The sequence below is a fragment of the Clupea harengus genome, chromosome 22, assembly GCF_900700415.2.
Source record: "Clupea harengus chromosome 22, Ch_v2.0.2, whole genome shotgun sequence".
Lineage (NCBI taxonomy): Eukaryota > Metazoa > Chordata > Actinopteri > Clupeiformes > Clupeidae > Clupea > Clupea harengus.
Window position 1 is genome coordinate 2,046,220 of NC_045173.1, and position 10,000 is coordinate 2,056,219.

Here is a 10,000-nt window from a genome sequence, read left to right on the forward strand (position 1 = left end):
TGATTGAAATTGCACTCCAGCAAACATGAGATTTGCTCTGGTCTACACAGTGCACAAGAAGTCACCTTTTCTTGGAGTGGATTCACAATAAAGATGTCTGTTCCCTGTAACTGATAATTGTAAAAACATATAATAAGAATACTTATTGACACACTGCTCATTGAAGAATCTATACCTCTACTATGTGTTTGAGTATGAAAAAAGGTCCGTTCTTTTTCAAGTGAAACACGTTTTTTTATTGTTTTTAACTGGGTCATGTGGGTCCTGATGAAAGTCTGTATGAATGTTCTGTTTTGTTTGTTGACACACATTTTGTTTCGTACAAATAAAGTATGGAAGGAATTATGCCCCTGTGTGGTGTGTCCCTGTCACGTAGTCCTGTGAGGGATGGAGGTGTGCTCACTAGGTAAGGAGGGCACTGGAATTAGTTGCAGTCAGTTATTCGTCAAAACTTTCCTTGAAAAGGGGAGTCGTTAAAGAAATAAATATATACTGATAAATAAATATATATATACTGTATTTTCCTCACTCCTCACCAAATGATTCAGACCAGATAGGCATCCCTGAAGTACTGTATATTATTAAGATAATGTATTTAGGACATAAAACACAAAGAACAGAAAAATAGACAATGAAAAGAAATACTAAATTGCCAGTACACACACTCTACAGAACCACTGGTGACAAGTGCAGAACTGTAGGATTCTGCCACTAGATGGCAGTGCAGGACAACAGAAAGTAGGAAGTTCCTGTTCTCATGGAATTTCAAATAATGTGTGCAGACTCAAGGTAGTTTATGACATGAGTTTTCACATTTACAATACCTTCAGTCCCCCTTCTCCTACGTACACACACTGTCACAGCCCCACAGCATATAGCCTAAGGGATGACTGGGGGGGGATTAGCCCTAAACCCAAAAATTGAGCACGGAATGTCCTGCTCTACATGGTGGCTAAGCTTCCATCAAGGGAATCATCCTGTGGCTTTCAAGGTAAATAATTGTGAAGTAAATAAAACTTATAACACCATTGAGAAAACACCAACTGAGAAAATGACACATTCAGAGTTATAAGGCCTAAGGCCTTGTCACACTACCAAGGGTACCTACAGCATGACATGGAGCCTCACCAGCGGGCAGAAAAAGTATGATGCATCTTTAAAATGATGCCTCAGCAGTCTTCTTCATCATTGATTAAAATGAACATTATGTTAGGAGGCGTATGTTATAAAAGTATAACCACACTTCTACGATAAAAACACACAGGAAACTATAAATCTATAAAATGTTTCTTTCACAAACGAATACAGTTAACCTAACATAATGTAACCTAACCTACAGGCAGGAGCATGGCTCGGAGTCGAAAACATTCAGGGCTTAGCCCAGACCTGTAGGGGGATCAGTATGGAGAGACAGATGTCACAAAGTTCTTTGTAAATGCACGTACCATGATCCACAAATTTGCAACAATTTATAAATGTGTTTTTCTATCCACAAAGAACTCCTTAATTGTGACTTACGTTATCATTTGAATAAACGTATTATGATTTGTACAAACTCATGTCTATTTGTGAAAATACATCATACTTTGCTTGTACATTTGTCTTGAAATTTCATTTGAAAATCTGTAATTCTGCGTGTAAAGTGTTGAATCTGCATTTGTGGATCATCCAACACACGCATTCATCCCATCTTCCACTGACGTAATTTTGAGACATCCTTTATGCTTTTTCACGAGCCACACATCAATATGTCTTGATCCACACAAATGTGCCCCCTCCCCCTCCAATCAAAGGCAATAGAGCGACCACTAGATGGCAGTCTTGTTTTATTCAGGCCGGAGTGTAAGTAGTAGCCTAAACTACAAGATTGTTGAGGAAAGGCAATGTCAACAAACTTCCCACCACGCAGCTGAAATGGATCCTGACAGGTCAACAAAAAGGGGGGGTCAAAACCTATTTGTGTGTGGATCACGATAAACTGAAAAGAATGTCTCTAAATGATGTCAGCGGAAGCTGGGATGAACGAATGTGTTGGGTGATCCACAAATACAGAAGTGACATTTCACGACAGGTACACATACAAAATATATTTACAAATAGACAATACTTTGTACATATCATAGTAGGCAACGCTTATTCAAATGTAGTTCTGACGTTCTGTATTTGTGGATAGAAAAACGAATTTGTAAATTGTTGAACATTTTTACATCATGGTCTGAGTATTTACAAATACCCCGAGAACATGTTTACTTTCTGACAGCTAAATGCACCATTTTCTTGCAGTTTGAGACATACAGGGCCTGTCGTCTGTCTGACTCGCATAAACATTACCCAATCTGTTACACCACACTGCTTGTCTACACGAAAACACTTTTATGCTAGGGATATGTATATCGTCATAGGTCACCCATAACCTCGTTAATAATGGAAAAAATATGTATTATTTAACGAGGTTTTTATGGGCAGAAATGACATTTCATGTTTGAATATCAGAAAACATAAAAGCATTTTTTGATTGGTAAACTGAAGTCTAGATGGGCCTATGAAGACTGCTGTCTGGGGACCGACTTTAAACTGAGAAATAGAGGGTCCGTTCGGAACAGAAGGGTTGCTGCCTTGTTGCCGTAATAGACAGGTCTCTCAACTGGCATGACTCTTGGAGTTGAGGCATCTTCTAAAATCCGTTGGTTTCGGACGACCTTTTAGGATAGCATTTGCGGTGACATGTGACGTCAGGACGCTGTGTGCCTAAACTTGTTAGTTCTCTCCCGGCGGGCGCTCTCAGACAGTATAGTCTTTTCCAGTGTAGTCGCTGTCAGTTGTGTAAACTTCGCTCTTAAAATAAAAAGTCTTCAAATCAAACAGGATGGGGACAAACCGTTTAGTAGCTGTCGCTCTTCAACAGCTGATGGAACGGGAGGAAGAAGACAAAGGACAGCCCACGACAAAGGAGAGCACACCGATGACGCATGCTGATGTTGGCAGCGTATTGCTATCTGGCGAGTCTTGAGGTAAGTTTACTCCGCTGCTGCAGCCTACTGCCGATCTCTACCTTCTTGAGGTAAATATACTGCTGTGTCTAGCTAGCAAGTCGTTTTTTACATGTAATAGTTATCATCCCGTCTAACAAGGTATTGACAATCACCACCATATGTGTCAGATATGTACGAAGTCTGACGTGTATGAAAATAACTCGGATATAGGCCAACAGGTAGACTGGATATTGACCAGTACATATCACCAGTATGACAGCAATAGCCTGTATAGCTTGGGAGTTGGGCATCTGCTAGAAGTCAGTTTGGGTAGGTGTAAATTCATAACAATCAAATAGTTAGGTCTTCTTTAAGAATTATATTTAATGGGAGATACAATTACAAATATTTACATTGAGGCACATTTACGGTAATGTTCATGAATGTGCACTGTCCCTGTTAAATGAATGAATAAATAAAATTTTTGATAAACATCTTTTCTACATCATTGTATACATGTAATCTATTTCAGAGTCACACAACTTGTGTCATGCCGAACTGAACAGGGCAGTGGCCGTTCTCAGGCTCTATTTTGAGGGGGTTAGGGTTAGGGTTAACACTCACCCTGACCTTCCGCTCAGCAGAGCCTCCAATACGGGTTGGCCGCAGCTTCTCAGCCAGGAGTGGCACCATGGTCGGTGTCCAGCCATAGAGATGCTTGTGTTCCTGTTCTGGCTGGCCAGCGGGGCATCCTACCGCATTGTGTGCCGGGCATTTGACATGCCCAAGACAATGGTGCACGACCTTGTGCAATGTGCATCGTGCCTGTGAGAATGTCGGGGAAGTGATGCCAAGAGTCATCAGGGAGCCTTCCACTGCAGAGGAGAATGGGGCTTTCTATAGGGCCATTGATGGCTGTCATGTCCGCATCAAAGCCCCAGGAGAGCCCCCTGCCCAGTGTTACAAGAACAGGAAGCTATTTGCATCAATTCAGCTTCAGGCAGTGTGTGATCATGCTGGCCGCTTCATCAATGTTTTTGTTGGTTTCCTAGGTTCCTGAAACCCAGTCACCTCTACCGCTGTGCCACATATCCACCCCCTCATGTTCTTGTTGGGTGATGGAGTGTTTCCCTGTCTGGACAGGCCCATTTCCCTCATCACACCATTCAAGAATCCTCTCAGGGGAGTGGCATAACACAGGTTGGTACTTCAAAACATGTGATTTCGATTGAAATGTCACAGAAATGGTAATTACAAAATCATTAATTTATCAACACTTACCTATAGGTTTAACACCCATCATGCCAGGGCTCGTTCAGTCATTGAACGAGCATTTGGCATGATGAAGACCAGATGGAGGGACATCTTTTTCCATGGCCTGGAGGTGGACATCACATGATGTCATCGTGGTTTGCACCATGCTGCACAATGTCTGTCTGGGCAATGACGATGTCTTGCCCGTGGATGAGGAGGACCTGGATGAGCCTGCAGGGGGAGACAGAATCCTTGAGACAGCCAGGGGTAGTGCCCTGTGCGACTACATCGCAGATGTGTTGTCTGTACTACAGGAGCGTATTCCCGACAATGATTACTGTATATAAAACATTCAAGTGATTAATGAAATCAGCTCTTAGTGTTGATGTTTACCTTGTTGTTCATGTAGTTGTAGGAATGCTGAATGTGCAACGGTAATGTTACATACCCTCATTATTTATATGAATCGTTAACGTGCTTCACATTTACTTACATATACTTATACACGTTTAGTTCTTGCTCAATAAATGGACAAGTGCATGCATTTTTTTTTTTAAAGGTTGGATCTCTAAAATTGGCCTTGCTGTTAATACTAGATTAGTGTATAGCTAACGTGCATTTTCTTATTATTTTAGTAAAAATAAACGATGGCCTAACGATGTCCATGCCTGAAGGGTACAGTACCCTACAGCTGAGATGACATTAAAAATGCCAGTGAGACACTAGGCTAATTTATTGGCCCCATACCAAAACGTAGAAAAGATTTGTTGGCGGCCGTTCTGTGCGTTTTTTAATGTAAGCAGGGTCTTAGAAGTATATTCTTATAATTGTATTTGGCGGCACCCCTAGACTGTGGTCACGGCACACACCTATTCACTACTGGAGAGGGCACACTTCGGGACACTGTCATGTAGGAGCGGCATAGAGGGCACCATAACAGCACCGTTTCCATTGGAAGGGCACCCATAGAGATCGTTAAGTTTAGATCATTGTAAGGGCACCTTACAGGGCCATGCACCACATCTTGAGCACTTCTTGCTCTAGAAGGCACATCTTCATCATTTATTGCATGAAGGGACACTCTAGAGGGCACTCGGTAATGTGTCTCCCCTGTGGAGGGCAGTCAATAAGGCACCATCTCTGGTTTTCACCTCTCTGGAGGGCACTTTAGCCACGCTCTTTCAACCAGAGGGACCCATGGTGCAAGGGGTATTCACTGTTAAAGTCCAGGCAGAAACCTGATGTATCAAGGGGGTTGCATCTTTGGTCAATTCATTGTTAACTTTCATTAAAGTAAAAATGCAGCATTTTGTACCACAAATTGAGGTAGTAGGTGTTTGTGTTTCCAGCAATGTGTGGCTTTCTGGCAAGACCTTCCTTGTTGCTAGGTATTTGGCAGATCAAAGTGTCGGTTATCTTTCCTGAAGAATGCATAGGACGTGCGTAGTCTCCACTGTAACAACGTAAACGTTGGTAATTGTGATGGAGTTGATCTATCTCAATGCATCCACCAGGGGGAACAAGAGAACTGTGATTATTTTATTGTATTCACCTGCCCAGTTTCAACCTGTGCTCTTGTAGCCAGCCTTTGGTTGGTTTTCCGTGTCCAGTAGCAATAGGTAAAAAGACTAGGTGCTGTCTCATTCTGTGTTTTCCAGTTCTTTTTTTGTCCAAATTGTGCAGAAAGGAAATATGTACATTTATTGAAGGATGCCTACCAGTGCTTGCAGCTAAAATCAAGACGAGGGTCGTTTTATACTGAATGCATGAATCTCTCAATTATCTTGTTGTCATACTTATTTCATATTATATCATACTCCGTGTGTGGATGGACACACGCATAGTCTATTTGCTGTCAAGAGCACACGTTGTCAACCCTGTGATAGAGCTGATCTCTGAAGTTTTTGATGGGTCCACTATTGTTTCGTGAAAAAAACATAGAGCATCCCTGTATCCTCTATTCATGACACAGACCACGTACTAACACGGTAACAAACGGTCAGGATTTGACTGAGAGACTATGAATTTCATTTTACATTATCAATACTACCTACTGCCTGCCGAATGAGCCCATCGCGCGCGCGCGCGTGAAGGCAGCGAGGCGGCAGGGGGAGGGAGGTAGGACAGATAGCGACTTGGGTTGCGCTCAAAGCAGATTAAGCAGCTAAGAGTAGCTGTTGAATTGACAGCATCTCTGGTGCGCGCCACCACCCACTGCTAGGGATTTATCCGGCTAGCACATTTACCCAGGATTTTATCGCAATGGAATATTAACCTAACAGTCGTCCTTCTATGCTGAGGGTGAGTGTCAAATATCATTGTAGTTGAACATTTATTATAGGATTTTGATATCGTTACATTCGTTAGCGGCTGTAGATTAACAAGGAATTAAGCGTCACTTTCTATGAAGTCATTTGCGATCATGTTGTGCACTCGCCTTTAGACATAGACAACACATATGAATTCCAAGTATCAACTACGGTTGAAATTTGATGGAAGCTCTCTGAAGACAATATCGGTCACTAAGTTGAGACACCTCGCACCTCTGGTAATGTAAACAAACTACACGTACATACATGGGCGAACACATCGAAAAGGGCCTGTGTGCGTCAAGGTGTGTTCATGTGTACAAGACATTGTCCGATTTTAGTGTAATTGCAACCCGAAATTGCATTGATTATCTTAACTCCCTCTCTGCCTGTGAACTGACACAGCGTTTTATGCCTGAAGGGCGCGGGTACCCAAACACAGAAGCACTCAGACTAATGCAAGTATTTTGAGCCATTTTAAGAAGCTGTAGGTCTTGCCTGCACTCAGCTGATGTTTAAACTCCGAGAAGGAATGCCAGCCCGTGAATATATTTTTTCAGCACTTCTCTATCCACACACACCCAAACACACACTAGTCGGTCTCAGCTTTGGAGGTTACATTTGTTGAACTGGTTTTCTGATTTGTCTGTACTGAATGTTTTAAGCTACCACAGAGTGTTGTGCTAGGTGCAGACATCCGAAATCAGGGCATGTATAGGTTATGTCTTTCAGGGGCAACGAAAAAAACGGACCTTTGTTCAGCATGGGTCTCTGTCACCACTGCTGAATTGCAGTGTCATGGACAATAACAAAGCTTCAGACGGTTGTGCACAGATAAGCAGACAAGTTCACAGAGAGACACTCACAAATACACACACAGACACACACACACACACTCACACACACACACACAGAGACCTTTTGACAGGTCTCAGAATGGCCAGAATTCCATTGAGAAAGAATGAATCTGCTGACTGATGGAAACAGAGCGGAGAGCACACAAACACAACTGTGTCAGTGTACACATGGATGGCGTGTGTGTATATGGACGAGTGTGCGTGTGTCGCCAAACACAACCTACTCATCTTGAGTAATAATTTGACAGGCTGGCAATGAGCAAACTGTAATTGGAGAGGGATAGGTGAAGATAAAAGACTGAGAGGAGGAGAGACCTCTGAAGCACTCCTCATCATCAAACCTTTATGCTGCTATTTTTAGCTGCCGCTGCATATTTGAGCTTGTGTAGTTGTCAACTAACCCAAATAATGCCCTCTCACAGTGTAGAACAACTGGAGCAATATCTAACACTGTTGGCCATCACAGTCAAGCGTTCCCTTTCGCCACACACACACACACACACACACACACACACACACACATATACACAGACAACCGTGCACACACAAGTATGCAACACAATACGTCATGTCTTCATTGCCTAGAAACTGAGCCTAAGTGAAGAAGCTTGGTTTGCGTTCTACTTAATATTTCTCCATGACTGTTCCGTCTCTTTGTATGGACACAACATGTGCTTTACATGAGCACTACTCACTGCTCACAACATGAGCTTAACATGAGCACTACTCACTGCTCACAACATGAGCTTAACATGAGCACTACTCACTGCCTCACAGAAATGGTTATCAGGATTCAGGCCTCCTTGAGGTGAATAGCCTTGCAGACTAAATCACTTGAGTTGAGATCACAGGCTTTAGGGACGGATCTTACCTATAGGGATTCCCGACTAGATGACAGCAGGGGTACACCCACGTACAAGTGTATGGGGTGCTGGAATATTCCCTGGGTGAGTGGAATAGACCCTTGATGTGAGAGGGAGTATTGGAACATTCCGCCTTCCTGAATCAGTCAGCATCTCACCTGGAGGGGCTGGCTTTGGAAGATAAAGCTTCTACATAGGCAGTCTCTTTAGCACTCTTCAGTCATATCGACTTCGTGTTTTTTAGGTTGTGACTTAGAAAATGTATGAAACCATCTTGTGTTGCACAACTTGGACATTTCACGTAGAGAGAGAGGTAGAATGAGTGTGCATTTGCATTTGGTGCAAAGTAGATTAATCTAGTCTTAATAGGTGAACAAGGTGAAGCCCTTTTAAGGTCCTCGTCCTCACATACAAAGCTCTAAATGGACAAGGACCTAGCTACATTGTTAACTCTCTCACTAACTACACACCAGCTAGAACACTGCGGTCATCAGATGCAGGTCTATTAGAGGTCACCAGAAGCAGTCATAAGAAGATTGGTGATGCGGCCTTTGTCAACTACGCCCCAAAATTATGGAACACATTACCCATAAATATTAGGGAAGCAAACACGCTAGACACTTTCAAAAGGCAGCTTAAAACTTATCTTTTTACCAAAGCATTTAATACATTTTATTTGCATTATTTATTTCTCTGTAACTTGAATTTTATCTTGCACTATTTTTACTATTTCTCTGTAAAACAGTTTTAAGGGTACCATAGCACTGTCGGAAACCATATTGTGGCTTCAATATATCTCCTGTTTTTCTCACAGATATTTCACTAACGAATGTACTAGTCCTCTGGGCGCGGCAAATCTAGCAAGGGCTATACGAGGTGTGTGTGTGTGTGTGTGTATCAAGGGCTATACGAGGTATAGTCAAGTCTCTGGAGAGACGAATTAGGAGAGCTATCTCCGGTCCCCTGTAGGCCTCTGGGCGCGGGAAACATAGCTAGGGAAAATATTTAACAGGGAAAGACGGAATCTATGAAGCAACACTATGGTTCCGACTGAGCTAAAGACCAGGCAGAAGGATAATAGTAATCCAAGAAGCCTATCGGAACATCAGGTTCTGGTACGATGTTGATCATTACTTTACTCCATGCATTGCTCCTGCTGCTTGTTTTTATTAATTTTATGTAAAGCACTTTGAACTGCAACTCTTGTATGAAATGTGCTATATAAATAAAGTCTTACTTACTTACCTGCACTATGTACTAAATAGCTGGCAGACATTTCCTGACAAGCTACAATGTTATTTGTGCCTGAGTGACAGACAGACAGAGAGAGAGGGAGAGAGAGAGAGAGAGAGAGAGAGAGAGAGAGAGAGTAGGTGTGGGTGAGGGAGAGAGAGAGACAAAATTGATTTAATTGGATTCCAACTTCCGTAGCACCAAAACACAAGAACAAGTGCTCCCCACCCTACCTAATCCATATTAGGAGAAAGGCAGAGAGAGAGAGAGAGAGAGTATGAGCTGAACAAAGGTAGAGAATGAAATTCACAGACAGTACACACAGTTTCATTACAAGTAAATTGAACCTATTGAAAATGAACACGTATGAGTATATTGACAAGCGCTGTATCCCTACCATGCCTTTAGAATTATGGTGTTGTTGGCCAGGAAACATTTCTATTGAAAAAAAAAACCCATGCTGTGATCTTCCAGTGATATACGTTCATTCTGTAGCGGTAACATGTGAGGCA

The 10,000-nt window shown here is 42.4% G+C and overlaps 1 protein-coding gene across 1 annotated transcript in view; it reads left to right on the top strand.

Moving 5' to 3' along the window:
- The first annotated feature begins 2,640 nt into the window (after nucleotides 1-2,640).
- Nucleotides 2,641-10,000, top strand: part of LOC116218471 (FERM and PDZ domain-containing protein 1) — a 35,277-nt gene continuing 27,917 nt past the window's right edge. The window contains exons 1-3 of the mRNA XM_031560303.2: nucleotides 2,641-3,011; nucleotides 4,025-4,172; nucleotides 4,260-6,527. The gene's annotated coding sequence lies outside the window, so the exon portion shown is untranslated. The remainder of the gene's footprint in view (nucleotides 3,012-4,024; nucleotides 4,173-4,259; nucleotides 6,528-10,000) is intronic.